The following is a 17,708-nucleotide window of genomic DNA, read 5'->3' as shown; positions in this document are numbered from 1 at the left end:
CCAGACCAGGGATTGAACGCACACTGACTCCATTGGAAGCAGAAATTCTTTTTTTTTTTTTTTTTCATTTATTTTTACTGGTTGAAGGCTAATTACTTTACAATATTGTAGTAGTTTTTGCCATACACAGACATGAATCAGCCATGGATTTACATGTGTTCCCCATCCCGATCCCCTCTCCCGCCTCCCTCCCCATCCCATCCCTCTAGGTCTTCCTAGTGCACTAGCCCTGAGCACCCGTCTCATGCATCCAACCTGGGCTGGTGATCTGTTTCACCCTTGATAGTATACTTGTTTCAATGCTATTCTCTCAGAACATCCCACCCTCACCTTCTCCCACAGAGTCCAAAAGTCTGTTCTGTACATCTGTGTCTCTTTTTCTGTTTTGCATATAGGGTTATTGTTATCATCTTTTTTAATTCCGTATATATGTGTTAGTATACTGTATTGGTCTTTATCTTTCTGGCTTACTTCACTCTGTATAATGGGCTCCAGTTTCATCCATCTCATTAGAACTGATTCAAGTGAATTCTTTTTAATGGCTGAGTGATATTCCATTGTGTATATGTACCATAGCTTCCTTATCCATTCATCTGCTGATGGACATCTAGGTTGCTTCCATGTCCTGGCAATTATAAGCAGTGCTGCAATGAACACTGGGGTGCACATGTCTCTTTCGGATCTGGTTTCCTCGGTGTGTATGCCCAGGAGTGGGATTGCTAGGTCATATGGAAGTTCTATTTCCAGTTTTTTAAGGAATCTCCACAAAAATTTAGAGAAGAGCTAACACCTATCTTACTCAAATTCTTCCAGAAAATTGCAGAAGAAGGCAAACTTCCAAACTCATTCTATGAGGCCACCATCACCCTAATACCAAAACCTGACAAAGATGCCACAAAAAAAGAAAACTATAGGCCAATATCACTGATGAACATAGATGCAAAAATCCTTAACAAAGTTCTAGCAAACAGAATCCAACAACATATTAAAAAGATCATACATCATGACCAAGTGGGCTTTATCCCAGGAATGCAAGGATTCCTTAATATCTGCAAATCAATCAATGTAATACACCACATTAACAAATTGAAAGATAAAATCCACGTGATTATCTCAATAGATAAAGAGAAAGCCTTTGACAGATTTCAACATCCATTTATGATAAAAACGCTCCAGAAAGCAGGAACAGAAGGACCATACCTCAACATAATAAAAGCTATGTATGACAAACCCTCAGCAAACATTATCCTCAATGGTGAAAAATTGAAAGCATTTCCCTTACAGTCAGGAACAAGACAAGGGTGCCCACTCTCACCACTACTATTCAACATAGTGTTGGAAATGTTGGCCACAGAAATCAGAGCAGAAAAAGAAATAAAAGGAATCCAGATAGGAAAAGAAGAAGTAAAATTCTCACTGTTTGCAGACAACATGATCCTCTACATGGAAAACCCTAAAGACTCTACCAGAAAATTACTGAAGCAGGAATTCTTAACCACTGGACTGCCAGGGAAGTCCTCCAACCTTCTTGTTAATTTTCATTAATATCTTCCATGAACTTTATATTATTCCAAATATTCACAAACACATTGTTTCACTTAATCTGTGTGGTGGATGAGGATGACAAGGACCTCCTGCTTTTAAACATTCTGCAGATGAGAAAACTGAGGCTCAGACTTACTAAAAGTCACTTAAGTTTCCACTACATTGTTTAGGATACTTCTGCTTGTGACTAAGTGAAATCTCAAACTGAATTGGACATAGCCCTAGCTGCCATGGACCAAACTGCATCCTTTTAAAATTCATATGCTAAAGTCCTAACCCCCAACGTGACTGTATTTGGATTAGGGCTTTTAGGTGATAATTGTAGAATATGCCTGCCAGGAAAGAGACCTGATTTCGATCTCTAGGTTAGGAACATCCCCTGGAGAAAGGGAATGACTATCTAGTCCAGTATTCTTCTATTCTATGTATAGAATTCCAAGTATTCTATGACTTCTAGTCCAATATTGGACTCTCTATTCCAGAATTCTGGAGAATTCCATGGACAGAGGAACCTGATGGGCTGCAAGTTCATGGATCACAAAGAGTTGGATATGACTGAGTGACTAACATTTTTCACTTCCAAGGCTAAATAAGGTCGTAAATGTGGTGCCCTAAATCAGTAAAACTGCAGTCCTAATACAAAGAGAAAGAGAGAGGGACTTCTCTGGTGGTCTAGTGATTAAGAATCTGCCTGCCAAAGCAGTGCAGGGGACAAAGATTCTATCCCTGGTCCAGGAAGATCCCACTTGCCACATGGCAACTAAGCCTGTACGCTGCAATTCCAGAGCCTGTTTCCTTAGAGCCCATGCTCCACAACAAGAGAAGCCACCACAATGAGAAGCCCACACACCTTAACTAGGGAGTAGCCACCACTTACCACAACCAGAGAAAGCCTATGCAGCAATGAAGACCCAGCACAGACAAAAATAATAAATAAATAAAATATTTTTAAAAGAGGAAGAGAGAGAAATCACCCTGTCTCTATGTTCTTGAAAAGACCCTGATGCTGGGAAAGATTGAGGGCAGGAGAAGGGGGCAATAGAAAATGAGATGCTTGGAAGGCATCATTGATTCAATAGTCTGAGTTTGAGCAAACTCCGGGAGATGATGAAGGATAGGGAAGCCTGGCGTGCTGCAGTCCATAGGGTTGCAAAGAGTGGGACACGACAGAGTGACTGAACAACTACGTTCTTGAACCAAGGAAAGGCCATGTGCAGATATAGCAAGAAGGAGGCCATCTGAAAATCGAAAATAGAGCCCTCACTAGAAACCTGATTGACTGGAACATTGATGTTGGTTTTTTAGCCTCCAGAACTGTAAGAATTAAATGTCTGTTATTTAAGTCACCCAGTGGATGGACACGCAAGCAAACATCATAAATGAAAAAGTAAGATGTGTTTTCAAGAACGACTTGGTATACTGGCTCAACGATGTGATCAATAATCTAGTTTCTTCCCGTCTCTCTGCTCTGCCCTTCACAACGTTGGCTTCAAACTGTGGTTGGCCAATCCTATGATCAAAAGCTGGCTGCCAGTAGCCCTGAAGCTTCAAACTTCAGGGAGAGAGATAGAAATTCTTTGTTCTGAGATGCACTCTGATTGGCCCAGCCTTTATCACATGACCACCTCTGGGCCAGTCACAATAGACAGGTAGTAGACACCTTGAGGGGAGAAGGCAATGGCACCCCACTCCAGTACTCTTGCCTGGAAAATCCCATGGATGGAGGAGGCTGGTAGGCTGCAGTCCATGGGGTTGCTAAGATTTGGACACAACGACTTCACTTTCACTTTTCACTTGCATGCATTGGAGAAGGAAATGGCAACCCACTCCAGTGTTCTTGCCTGGAGAATCCCAGGGACAGGGAAACTTGGTGGGCTGCCATGTGTGGGGTCACACAGAGTCGGACACGACTGAAGCGACTTAGCAGCAGCAGCAGCAGCAGATACCTTGAGGACCACAGTTGTGTGAGTGTTTGAGAGTTAAATTGGCCAGTTTTCCATGAACTATAATTTATTGGAAAAAAACTGACAGGCTATGAGGATTCAACTTGGGTTCTGGCAAAAATTTTCTCAAAAATGAATGAAATGAACTTGCCTCTTCGAGGAAAACAGTTGACATAGTTTGTTGCCAGTGGTAAAATTTGAGCTTTCAGGAGAAAATTTTTAATTTTGGAAGACACGTGTTTGTCACTATGTTTGACAACGTTCCAACACTGAAAGACTTTTCTGATGAGACTGGTGGTGATGCTAACAAATGGAGCTTTTAAAATATTATGTAATGAAAAGTGTTGATGTTCGGAAGATCTGTATGACTTAGTGAAGTAATATTATTCAAAAGACCAATGAACGATGTCATAAAAAGTACAAGGTAGGACTTGTCCTATCAGTCTAGTAATTAAGACACTGTGCTTCCAATGCAGGGGGCATGGATTTGATCCCTGGTCAGGGAATTAAGATCCCATATGTCTGCAATGTGGAAAAAAAAAAGAAATACATGAAAAGTGCAAGGTAGACAAATGGATTTTAATAAAATAGAACTCACTGAAATGAAGATTCCCCACTACAACTGACCTTGACTAAATTACCAGTTTTCAAGTTTTAGTATAGTGTTAAAGAAGAATTCCTGAGTTCCTGGGAAGTCTATTGAAATACTTGTTTCAGCTCCATGCTTGTAGGTTTTCTTCATAGACTTGGACTAAAATGATATTTCACATCAGAGTAATAAGGTAGTCTCACAAATGAGAATACAACTGTCTTCTAGGAGATTTGCAAATGTGTAAAGCAATGCTACTCTTCTAACTAAATTTTTTGGTTTGGAAAATATAATAAAATATGTTGTTCATGTTACCATTCAATGGGTTTTATTGTTATTTTAAGTAAATTTTAAATGCACATTGTAAATTTTCTCAATTTTAATGTTTAAAACAGTAAGTATTGATAGCTACAACTTACATTTTAAAAAGCTCTGTAGGGTCCTCAGTAACTTTAAGAGTGCAGAGAGGGGCCTGAAACCAAAAAGTTTAAGAACTAGTGCTCTAATAATAATGTTTTTTTTTTCTTTAATTGAAGTATAGTTGACTTACAGTATCATTTTAGTTTAAGGTGTACAGCACAGTGATTCAGTCACATATATATTGGAGTAAGAAATGAAAACCCACTCCAGGTCTTGCATGGAAAATTCCATGGACAGGGGAACCTGGCAGGCTATAGTCCATGGGGGTCACAAAGAGTCGGGCATGACTGAGCACACATGCAGATACATACATACATATATCAGTAATCTGATAAAAGAACACACACACATATATATTTGTGTGCTTGTGTATGTGTGTGTGTGTGTTTCAGCCACTCATTCATGTCTGACTCTTTGCGACTCCATGGACTGTAGGCTGCCAGACTTCTTTGTCCATGGGATTTTCCCAGGCAGACATGCTGGAGTGGGGTGCCATTTCCTACTCCAGGGGATCCTCCCAACCTGACAATTGAACCAACGTCTCCTGCATCTCCTTCACTGGCAGGTGAATTCTTTACCACTGCACCACTTGGGAAGCCCCGTATATAAGTGATATCATATGGCATTTGTTTTTCTCTCTCTGACTTCACTGCAGCTAGCCATTCTGAACCTTAAATTTCTTCCTGATACCCTTCACTCTCTCTTAACTCTATGAGAACAGCTTTTCCCTAACTCTAAGAACTGATTGTCTCTTCTGCCTGGAGTGCTTCCATGGCAACCACAGAGTATCTCTCAGAATCCCATGGCTGAGTGTCTTTCCAGCGGCAGAACATCACAGAATTTCAGCATCACATATACTAAGAAATTGAACTGCCTTAGAAGCTAGTGATCAGCCCAGGCACACATGGTACCTCTGAAAGTGAAAGTCACTCAATTGTGTCCAACTCTTTGAGACCCCATGGACTGTAGCCTGCCAGCCTCCTCTGTCCATGGAATTCTCCAGGCCAGAATACTGGAGTGGGTAGCCGTTCCCTTCTCCAGGGCATCTTCCCAACCCAGAAATCGAACAACCCAGGTCTCCCACATTGCAGGGGGATTCTTTACCATCTGAGCCACCAGAGAGGCCAGTCCAAACATCTAGTCTCAGTTTAGGAAACCAGTTGGCCACAGCTGGGAACTTCTGCTCCAATCTGGATCATGGGACTTTCCAAGTGGCACATTGCCCACAAGGACATACACCTGAAAGTTACACAAGCAAGGTAGAGTTCTTTTTTTAATAGTAATTCTTCCATTATGGAAACTGTCTTAGTCTGTTTGGGCTGCTATAACAGAATATCTTAGATTGGCTGACTTTTCAAAAATTTTATTGTGGCAGTATATGCTGTATAGTCAAACTCATTCAGTTATACACATATTTCTGTTATGGCTTATCACGTAATATCAAATATTGTTCCCTGTGCTATATAGTGTTACTTGCTCAGTCGGGTCTGACTCTTTGTGGCCCTGTGGAATGTAGCCCACCAGGACTGTAGACCCCCAGGCTCTTCTGCCCATGGAATTCTCCAGGCAAGAACACTGGAGTGGGTAGCCATTCCCTTCTCCAGGGCATCTTCCCAACCCAGGGATCGAACCCAGGTCTCCCACATTGCAGGTGGATTCTTCACCATCTGAACCACCAGGGCAGCCCATCATCTTGGTCCTAATTAGTTTTAATCAGTTTTTGTTGTATCCTCAGTGATTATGTCATTCTTTTAAAGGTTGTGTCCTGGCCCCTTCCCTCCTGTCTCATTTCCACTAGATGTTAAGGCAGATTTTAGGCGTTGCAGCACATTGCTTCAGGGAAATATTTTTGAGAATTTGTTATGGAGCAACAGAAAAGAAAGGTAGAAATGTTTCCCTCAGGGGCATTATTCAAAATCTGTGTTGTACACACATCAGTATAAGGCGTCTGGTGTTTTGTTTTTTTCTTGTCCTGGGCGATTAAACTGCCAATGAAGTGACATGAAATCAGAGAGAACTTTAACCTCGCTGCCATGGAGACCACGTTTCTCACTCATGGGGGGAAAGAGAGTTTACACAAGGATTTCCTAAGGTGATAAAGCAGCTGGCCATCGACAATTCCAGATACTTTATGAACAGGCAGGAAATCATGGGAATTTCCTGGGACTGACAAGTCAAGAAAGGGAAGCTTGAGATCTGTGATATTGTGATTTATAATAAGAAATACATATGTTTGGGACTTCCCCGGTGGCCCAGTGGTTAAGAATCCACCTGCCAATGCAGGGGACATGGGCTCAGTCCCTGGTCCAGGAAGATCTACATGTTTTGGAGCAACTAAGCCCATGCACCACAACTACTGAGCCCACTCTCTAAGGCCCTGCTCCACAACAAGAGAAGTCAACGCAGTGAGAAGCCCGTGTACTGCAATTAGAGAGTAGTCCCACTCTTTACAACTAGAGAAAGCCCAAGAACAGCAATGAAGACCCAGCACAGTCAAAACTAAAATAAAGAAATATATATATTTGATCTTCATCCTTCTTTCGAGCATACAGTTCTTTTTAAAAAATCTTATTTATTTATTTACTTCCTTTACAATATTGTGTTGGTTTTGCCATACATTGACTTGAATCCACCATGGGTGTACATGTGTTCCCCATCCTGAACCCCCCTCCCACCTCCCTCCCTATCCCATCTCTCTAGGTCATCCCAGGGCAACAGCCCCGAGCACCAGCCCCAAGCACCCTGTCTCATGCATCGAACCTGGACTGGCGATTCATTTCACATATGATAATTTACATGTTTCAATGCCATTCTCCCATATCATCCCACCCTCGCCCTCTCCCACAGAGTCCAAATACTGTTCAATACATCTGTGTCTCTTCTGCTATTTCGCATACAGGGTTATCGTTACCATCTTTCTAAATTCCATATATATGCATTAGTATACTGTATTAGTATACATGTGGTGTTTTTCTTTCTGGCTTACTTCATTCTGTATAATAGGCTCCAGTTTCATCCACCTCATTAGAACTGATTCAAATGTATTCTTTTTAATGGCTGAGTAATATTCCATTGTGTATATGTACCACAGCTTTCTTATCCATTCATCTGCTGATGGACATCTAAGTTGCTTCCATGTCCTGGCTATTATAAACAGTGCTTCGATGAACACTGCGGTACACATGTCTCTTTCAATTCTTGTTTCCTCAGTGTGTATGCCCAGGAGTGGGATTGCTGGGTCATATAGCAGTTCTATTTCCAGTTTTTTAAGGAGTCTCCACACTGTTCTCCATAGTGGCTGTACTAGTTTGCATTCCCATAAACAGTGTAAGAGGGTTCCCTTTTCTCCACACCCTCTCCAGCATTTATTGCTTGTAGACTTTTGGATAGCAGCCATTCTGACTGGCATGAAATGGTACCTCATTGTGGTTTTGATTTGCATTTCTCTAATAATGAGTGATGTTGAGCATCTTTTCATGTGTTTGTTAGCCATCTGGATGTCTTCTTTGGAGAAATGTCTGTTTAGTTCTTTGGCCCATTTTTTTATTGGATATTTTATTTTTCTGGAATTGAGCTTCAGGAGTTGCTTGTATATTTTTGAGATTAATTCTTTGTCCATTGCTTCATTTGCTATTATTTTCTCCCATTCTGAAAGCTGTCTTTTCACCTTGCTTATAGTTTCCTTTGTTGTGCAGAAGCTTTTAATTTTAATTAGGTCCCATTTGTTTATTTTTGCTTTTAGTTCCAATAATCTGGGAGGTGGGTCATAGAGGATCCTGCTGTGGTTTTTATGTCGGAGAGTGTTTTGCCTATGTTTTCCTCTAGGAGTTTAATAGTTTCTGGCCTTGTGTTTAGATCTTTAATCCATTTTGAGTTTATTTTTGTGTATGGTGTTAGAAAGTGTCCTAATTTCATTATTTTACAAGTGGTTGACCAGTTTTCCCAGCACCACTTGTTAAAGAGATTGTGTTTTCTCCACTGTATATTCATGCTTCCTTTGTCAAAGATAAGTTGCCCATAGGTGTGTGGATTTATCTCTGGGCTTTCTACTTTGTTCCATTGATCTATATTTCTGTCTTTGTGCCAGTACCATACTGTCTTGATTACTGTGGCTTTGTAGTAGAGACTGAAGTCAGGCAGGTTGATTCCTCCAGTTCCATTCTTCTTTCTCAAGATTGCTTTGGCTATTCGAAGTTTTTTGTGTTTCCATACAAATTGTGAAATTATTTGTTCTAGTTCTCTGAAAAATACCATTGGTAGCTTGATAGGGATTGAATTGAATCTATAGATTGCTTTGGATAGTATACTCATTTTCACTATATTGATTCTTATGATCCATGAACACAGTATATTTCTCCATCTATTTGTGTCCTCTTTTATTTCTTTCATCAGCGTTTTACAGTTTTCTATGTATAGGTCTTTTGTTTCTTTAGTTAGATATATTCCTAAGTATTTTATTCTTTTCTTTGCAATGGTGAATGAAATTGTTTTCTTAATTTCTCTTTCTGTTTTCTCATTGTTAGTGTATAGGAATGCAAGGGATTTCTGTGTGTTAATTTTATATCCTGCAACTTCACTATATTCATTGATTAGCTCTAGCAATTTTCTGGTGGAGCCTTTAGGGTTTTCTATGTAGAGGATCATGTCATCTGCAAACAGTGAGAGTTTTACTTCTTCTTTTCCAATCTGGATTCCTTTTATTTCTTTTTCTGCTCTGATTGCTGTGGCCAAAACTTCCAAAACTATGTTGAATAGCAGTGGTGAGAGTGGGCACCCTTGTCTTGTTCCTGACTTTAGGAGAAATGCTTTCAATTTTTCACCATTGAGGATAATGTTTGCTGAAGGTTTGTCATACATAGCTTTTATTATGTTGAGGTATGGTCCTTTGATTCCTGCTTTCTGGAGCATTTTTATCATAAATGGATGTTGAAATCTGTCAAAGGCTTTCTCTGTATCTATTGAGATAATCATATGGTTTTTATTTTTCAATTTATTAATGTGGTGTATTATATTGATTGATTTGTGGATATTGAAGCGTCCTTACATCCCTGGGATAAAGCCCACTTGGTCATGATGTATGATCTTTTTAATATGTTGTTGGATTCTGTTTGCTAGAATTTTGTTAAGGATTTTTGCATCTATGTTCATCAGTGATATTGGCCTATAGTTTTCTTTTTTTGTGGCATCTTTGTCAGGTTTTGGTATTAGGGTGATGGTGGCCTCATAGAATGAGTTTGGAAGTTTGCCTTCTTCTGCAATTTTCTGGAAGAGTTTGAGTAGGACAAGTGTTAGTTCTTCTCTAAATTTTTGGTAGAATTCAGCTGTGAAGCCGTCTGGTCCTGGGCTTTTGTTTGTTGGAAGATTTCTGATTACAGTTTCAATTTCCGCACTTGTGATGGGTCTGTTAAGATTTTCTATTTCTTCCTGGTTCAATTTTGGAAAGTTGTACTTTTCTAAGAATTTGTCCATTTCTTCCAAGTTGTCCATTTTATTTGCATATGGTTGCTAACAATAGTCTCTTATGATCCTTTGTATTTCTGTGTTGTCTGTTGTGATCTCTCCATTTTCATTTCTAATTTTGTTGATTTGATTTTTCTCCCTTTGTTTCTTGATGAGTCTGGCTAATGGTTTGTCAATTTTATTTATCTTCTCAAAGAACCAGCTTTTGGTTTTGTTGATTTTTGCTATGGTCTCTTTTGTTTCTTTTGCATTTATTTCTGCCCTAATTTTTAAGATTTCTTTCCTTCTACTAACCCTGGGGTTCATAATTTCTTCCTTTTCAAGTTTCTTTTGGTGTAGAGTTGGATTATTTATTTGACTTTTTTCTTGTTTCTTGAGGTGAGCCTGTATTGCTATGAATCTTCCCCTTAGCACTGCTTTTACAGTGTCCCATAGGTTTTGGGTTGTTGTGTTTTCATTTTCATTTGTTTCTATGCATATTTTGATTTCTTTTTTGATTTCTTCTGTGATTTGTTGGTTATTCAGCAGTGTGTTGTTCAGCCTCCATATGTTGGAATTTTTAATAGTTTTTCTCCTATAATTGACATCTAATCTTACTGCATTGTGGTCAGAAAAGATAGCATACAGCTCTTAAAACCTTTGAATTTCTGTAATAAGAGTGATGAAGGTGTCTTGTTATGCTAGGGAAAGCACACAGAGATGTGGACAGGTTGCCAGTGGAGTGAACTTCGTTATTAGAGGGTTGAAAATTTCACTCCCACTTCCTAACCTCTGGGGTGATTGAGTTCAATCACCAATGATCAAGGACTTAATCAATCATGTCTATGTGATAAAGCTTCCATAAAAACTCAAAGATTGGGGTCCAGAGAACTTCTAGATTGGTGAACCAGAACACTTTCAGAAGTTCCTTTGTTCAGGATCTTGCCCTGTGTATCTCTCTGCATCTGGTTGTTGAGTCTCAATGTAATAAACAGATGATCTAGTGAGCAAACTAGTATTCTGAGTTCAGTGAGCCACTGTAGGAAATTAATCAAACCCAAGAAGGGGGTCATGGTGATCTCAGGTGGCCTCGTCCTGCAGTGCCTTGAAGCAGGGTTTCAGTTTCCCTGCCAGAGATTGGGATTGGATCACAACGGTGAGAGCTCCAAATCCTAGCCACTAGAGGTCAGTGACAAGACCCTGGCTCTTCCACTTTGCAGAAAAAGAATTCCCACAAAGACAGAAAGTAGTGAAACAAGTGGGGCTTCCCTGGTGGCTCAGTAGGTAAAGAATCTGCCTGCAAGGCAGGAGACCTGAGTTCCATCCCTGGGTCAGGAAGATACCCTGAAGAAGAGCATGGCAACCCACTCCAGTATTCTTGCCTGGAGGATTCCATGGACAGAGGGGTTTGGAAGGCTACAGTCTGTAGAGTCACAAAGAGCTATGACTGAAGCAACTGAACACAGCACACAGTGAATCAAGCAGTGGGTTTACTAGGAGGAAGAAAAGAGTACAGTACATGTGGATAGTCTCATGGGCAAACTCAGCGAGAGAGTCACCCCTTTCTGGTAGTCAATTACTTTAAAGGGGCATTTGTTCCAGGGTTTCCTTTGGCCACTCATTTTGATTCACCTGTTCTGAGTCTGTATGTGGTATATCTCAGGATCCCCCTATGTGTGCATGAGCAACTCTCAGTCAAGATATATTCCACCAAAGAGGCCAATAGGTAGTTGATATCACTTACTAGGGGGGTGACACCCCCTCCATTTTTTTTACCTCCAAGGAGCTTTCTAATCAAGAGTGTTTGCTTGATTTGGAGAATGAGAAATATGTGGCCTCTTATCTTAAATCTGGACAGGGCTTAGCCTCCTCCCTTGATTGTCTTACTATTTTCTTCTTAGAGTATTGGTCCACAGAGAACCAACTCTGTTTCCGCCCCCCCAGGAGCGGGGTTCGTCTATCTCCTGACTCAATGGGAACCTCTGATTTATACCCAGTTGGCCAGAAACATAGGTATCAACCTGGAACTGTGCTCAGCGTCTGCAGTGGGGGCAGTCGTATGGGACCGAGTCCTTAACCTGTGGACCCTGTGGACTCCAGATTGTGTCAGAATTGAGTGGAAATGTAGGACAACCATTATGTTGGAAAATTGCTTGGTGGTATGGGGAAGACAGGGAAGCCATACATTGGAATTAGTATCAGAATCATTAGAATCAAAATTCTTCTTTGGAGAGAGGCTTACTCTATCTCCTCATTCTAAGCCAGGTCCTCTGATTCTATTTCATCATTGTTCTAATTTTTTCTTTTTTTTTTGGATGCACCTCAAAGCATGTAGGACCTTAGTTCCCCTGCCAGGGATTGAACTCTTGTTCCCGGCTGTGGAAACGTGGAGTCCTAACCACTGGACTTGGACTGACAGGGAATTCCCAGAAATATAATTAATTTACAATGTTGTGTTAGTTGCAAGTGAATAGCAAACTGACATTATGGATTCGAACAAATCTTTCTAACTGAGGGATCTCCATGTGGATTCTGGGAGGAGTTTGGCTTCATTTGTTGGGGAGGAAGATGAGGGGAAAGAGAAAGAGTCCTTTATTAGGAATGGATGAAAATTTAGGTGGTGTTCATCCCCTGGGGAAGTGTTCTGCTGACTTTCCTTAAAGGGCCAAGTGGTCAATATCATTAGTTTGGGGGGCCAGACCATCTGTCTTGAACTCTATCTTTTTTGTGTGTGTGTCATTTTTTTTCCTTTTCTTTTTTTTCTAGTCAAGTGCAGTAGTGAGAAGAGGAGAAGAATAGAAAGAGGAGTTCAATCTGTAACTGACTGTGAACAATCAATTGAGATAACTCACTACCTTCAGACCAGCCTTGAAATCTGTCTTGTACTCTGTCTTAGTAGCTTGGAAGGGGCCATAGACAAAATGGAAACAAATGGTAGTAGCTGTGGTTCAGAAAAACTTTGTAGACACTGAAATTTAAGATTTATATAAAAAAATAAATAAATAATCATACAAAAAAAAAAAAAAAAAAGATTTATATCATTCTCACCATGGACTACTCTTCACTTAATTTTTTAAAATGATTTTAAAAGGCAAAAATCATTCTTAGTTCACAGGCTATATAAACAGGCAGGGAGCCATACTTGAGAAGCCCCACCCCCCATCAGGTGTAGTTTTTCAACCCTTATCTGGATGTATTTGTCCAGTCAAGTATGTCTTTAAAAAGCTACACAAGGGAATCTAGAAAAACGGTACAGATGAACTTATTTGCAAAGCTGAAATAGAGTCACAGATTTAGAGGACAAACTTAGGGTTACCATGGGGGAAGAGGAGATGGGATGAATTGGGAGATTGGGACTGACATATATATACCACTATGTATAAAATAGATAACAAACGAAAACCTACCGTATAGCACAGGGAAATCTACTCACTGCTCTGTGGTGACCGAAATGGGAAGGAGTTCTAAAAAAAAGAGTGGATACAGGTATACGTATAACTGATTCACTTTGCTGCACAGCAGAAATTAACGCAACATTGTAAAGCAACTATACTCCAATCAAAATTAATAAAACAAAACCAAAAAGTCTCCACAAGAAAAGAGGCATTGATACCTGGTACAATGTGGATGACCCTCGAAAACATTTTGCTGAGTGAAAGTAGCCACTCAAAAAAGGTCACATATTGAGTGATTCCATTTATTGAAATATTCAGGATAAATCCACAGGGGCAGAAACCTGGTGAGTGGTTGCCAGGGACTGGGGGGAGGGAAGGAATGGAGAGTGAGTGCTAAATCACCTGGAGCTTCCTCTTGGAGTGATGAAAATGTTGTGGAGCTAGATGAAGGCGACAGCTGCACAACATCGTGAAAGTAGTAAATGCCACTGAGTTGTATACACTTTAGAATGGTATATGACATGTAGTTGACTACCATTTAATTAATTTAATTTAAAACACCTGTGAGCCTTTTGCCTCATTGCAGTCAAGAAAGCAACATGGATCACCAGCAGCTCTACTGGGGCCATTTGAGAAAATTCAGGGAAGGTTCTCGCCCTTGCCGGGTCTGCTCAAACAGGCATGGTCTATCCAGAAACACTGCCTCAATATGGGCCACCAGTGTTTCCGCCAGTACATGAAGGACGTTGGCTTTGTTAAATCGGACTAACTGAAGTTCCTTGAATAGATCATTCAGCACATCTACCTTATGCAGAAACAATACTAGCTCTTTGCATATAAAATGAAAGTTTAAAAACTACCCCCCGCCCTGCCCAAAAAAAATCCATGAGTGCTTTGGATGCACAGGCAAGAGAGGACTTCCTGTCACCTGAGGTTATATTCCTGGCTGTTGGAGGGGCATTCCTAAATGAGCCAAGGTCCTTGGGGAAAGGATCCTCCTACTCATCTGGGGAGACATACACTGACATTGGGGGCTTCCCTGGTGGCTCAGCTGGTAAAGAATCAGTTTGCATTGCAGGAGACCTGGGTTCAATCCCTGGGTTAGGAAGATCCCCTGGAAGAGGGCATGATAACGCACTCCGGTATTCTTGCCTGAAGAATCCCCATGGACAGAGGAGCCTGGTGGGCTACAGTCCATGGGGTTGCAAAGAGTCAGACACGACGGAGCAACCAAGGACAGCACAGCACATTGAACCCCACTGGTGAAAGCAGGACAGGGCTTTCCAGGGAGGCAAACGTGGGAGGCTGGAGAAACCAATGGACGAGAGAGTCCAGCTCTACAAAACTCCTCAAATGTGTCCCTGAGACAGCACAGCTATACTGAAGACTTTATAAAACGAGATGGAGAATTATAAATGAGAATTCTGGGTTGAATTGTGTCCCCCTGCCAAAAAAAAAAGGTAAATTAGCCAACCTCCATTTTGGTCCATTGGTTAAAACTCTGTGCTCCCAATGCAGGGAACCTGGGTTTGGTCCCTGGTCAGGGAGTTAGATCCTTCATGCCACAACTAAAGAGACTGCAAGCCACAAGGAAGAATCCCCACATGGCGATGAAGACCCTGAGTGCAGTAACTAAGACCTGGAGCACCCAAATAAAAAATAAACAAACTTTTTAAATTAAAAAAAAAGATATGCTGGAGTCCTAACCCCCAATACTTCAGAATGGGAACTTATTTGGAAATAGGGTCATGGCAGATGTGATTAGTTAAGGTCCTACTGGACTAGTGTGTTAGTCTCTCAGTCATGTCCAAATCTTCGCAACCCCACAGACTGTAGTCCACCAGACTCCTCTGTTCATGGGATTCTCCAGGCAAGAACACTGGAGTGGGTTGCCATTTCCTGCTCCAGGGCATCTTCCTGACCCAGGGATCGAACCCCCGTCACTTTCACCTCCTGCATTGCAAGCAGATTCTTTATGTTTGAGCCACAGGGGAAGCCCCCATTAGGGTGGGCTCCTAATCCAATATGACTGGTGTCCTTGGAAAAGGGAGACATTTGGACACACACACACACACACACACACACACACACACTCAAGAGGAACACCATTATGAAGATAAAGGCAGAGATTGGGGAGTTGCTTCTACAAGTCAAGGAACACCAAAGATTGCTAGTAAGTCACTAAAAGTAAGGTGAGAGACATGAAACAGATTCTCCTTCATGATCTGCAGAAAGAAATCAGCACTGGGCTTGCCTGGTTGGCTCAGGGGTAAAGAATCCCCCTGTCAATGCAGAAGACACCCGTTCCATCCCTGGTCCAGGAAGATCCCATATGCCTGGGAGCAACTAATCCTGTGTGGGCCACAGCTACTGAGCCTGTGCTCTAGAGCCTGCGAACCGCAAATCCTGAAGCCCATGAGCCCTAGAGCCCCTGCAAAGTGAGGCCCCTGCCACGAGAGAGTAACCTCCACTTGCTGCAACTAGAGAAAAAAAATGTGCCCAGAAACGAAGACCCACCACAGCCAAAACTAATTAAAGAAAGAAAATTATCAGAAAGAAAAAAGAACCTGCTGACACCTTGATCCCAGATTTCAGCCTCCAGAACTATGAGACAATAAATTCCTGCTGTTAAGCCCCTGACCTTATGGTACTTTGTTAAGGCAATCCTAGCAAACAAACACAACCACGCAGGAAATTTGAAGCACATGTTTGCCAAGCGTTGTCTAACATCTGTAATGAACATTTTGGAACAACTGGAAAAATAACTGTCAAGTGACCTCTCAAAACAGTCACTCCACTCCCATCTTCTCCCTCTGTTTCTCTTTTTCTCTGGGTGATTTGCTTTTATCATTTATTATCCTATCCAGAAGCCTAGCTCATATCACATCAGAAAACTGGCTTACAGGAGGAGGTATGCTTATTTTTCCCTCATAATCTCCAGGAAGAAGAAATACTCTTGAATTTCATTCAGCAACCAATAGCAAACATTAAAAAAAAATCTGGGGTTTATTTTTCCAACATAAAACCTCAGCTATAAAGTGTGACTTAGGGACCTCCCTGGTGGTCCAGTGGTTAAGACTTTGAGCTCCCAATGTAGGGGCCCGGGGCCCACAATTAAGCCCATGTGCTACAACCAAAGATTCCATATGCTGCAACTATGATTCCACACAGCCACATAAATTTTAAAAAATAAAATATGACTTTATCGGCATTGTTACCAAAACTTGGCCTCAGTTCACCGGTGCCGAACAGAAACACACAGATGGAATTTGGGGTGAAGTAGAAAAGAACAGCTTTTATTCCTTTGCCAGGCACAGGGGGCCACAGTGGGCTAATGCCCTGAAGATCATGTGACTCATGGAGCAGGTATCGAGTTTTATAGTGTTCAAGGAGCAGGGGTGTGATCAGCTTATGGACAGTTCTTGGATTGGTTGGCATCAAGGTGAAGTTTCAAGCCTTATCAACCTTCTGGTTTCATCCAGTCTGGGGTCTGTGTTCTTGTGGTAAGCAGTTTTCATCTGGAGGGGGTCTGCTTCCTGCAAAAAACTTAGGAATGTGTGTCAGGCCTTTAACTATATCTTTCAGGGACTGGGAATTCAGTGATTCTGCTATCCATCAGAATTATTGTCTAAGTTGTTACCAGTTCCCTAGCCCAACAGTTATTCTTTGTTTCTACATCTTCACATTTCCCAATCATTAACTCTTGAGTCAGCATTTTACTTCAAAAGACAAGGATATAGGGGCTTGTACATGGTTTCAGCATGTGCAGGTTAAAATTTTTTTCAGAGTATGGTCTTGAGACACCTGTGCTGAGCTGTGCTTAGTTGGTCAGTCATGTCTGACTCTTCCTTGGGGATTCTCCAGGCAAGAATACTGGAGTGGATTGCCATGCCCTCCTGCAAGGGATCTTCCCAACCCAGGGATCGAACCCAGGGCACCCACATTGCAGGAAGATTCTTTACCAGCTGAGCTACCAGGGAAGCCCCTTGAGACCCTACAAAAGTACAAATTCCTTGATTCTTAAGGGAGACTTCACCTAAGGCTTCAGGCTTGGCTGGATCTAGGTGCTCAAACAGTGTCAGGAATCTGTTTTTCCATTCTCGGCCCTGCTTCCCTTTGTGTTGTCTTTATTAGCAGTCTGGTTCTCTCTACTGTAGGCAGTTCCATTCTCCAAGCTTAGCAACTATGGCAGAAATCCTGGAAGTAAGTCTCATTACCTTGAGATATGTGCTCATGGCTGAACTATGAACAAAGAGATATCATACACTGAATGGTCAGTCTTGGTTCTTTGCCCAGTTCTAAAGCTAGCCCTTCGCAAGCCACAAGGATAAGAATGGGACAATGGGGACTTCCCTGGTGGCCCAATGGTTAAAACTC

The 17,708-nt window shown here is 41.4% G+C and overlaps 1 pseudogene; it reads left to right on the top strand.

Moving 5' to 3' along the window:
- The first annotated feature begins 13,930 nt into the window (after window positions 1-13,930).
- LOC110152848 (small ribosomal subunit protein uS14-like) lies at window positions 13,931-14,100 on the top strand (annotated as a pseudogene).
- The last annotated feature ends 3,608 nt before the right edge of the window (window positions 14,101-17,708 follow it).

The sequence above is a fragment of the Odocoileus virginianus genome, chromosome 3 (genome assembly GCF_023699985.2).
Source record: "Odocoileus virginianus isolate 20LAN1187 ecotype Illinois chromosome 3, Ovbor_1.2, whole genome shotgun sequence".
In the NCBI taxonomy this organism is placed as follows: domain Eukaryota; kingdom Metazoa; phylum Chordata; class Mammalia; order Artiodactyla; family Cervidae; genus Odocoileus; species Odocoileus virginianus.
Note: the sequence above shows the minus strand (reverse complement) of the source record. Positions and strands in the feature narration are given on the sequence as shown.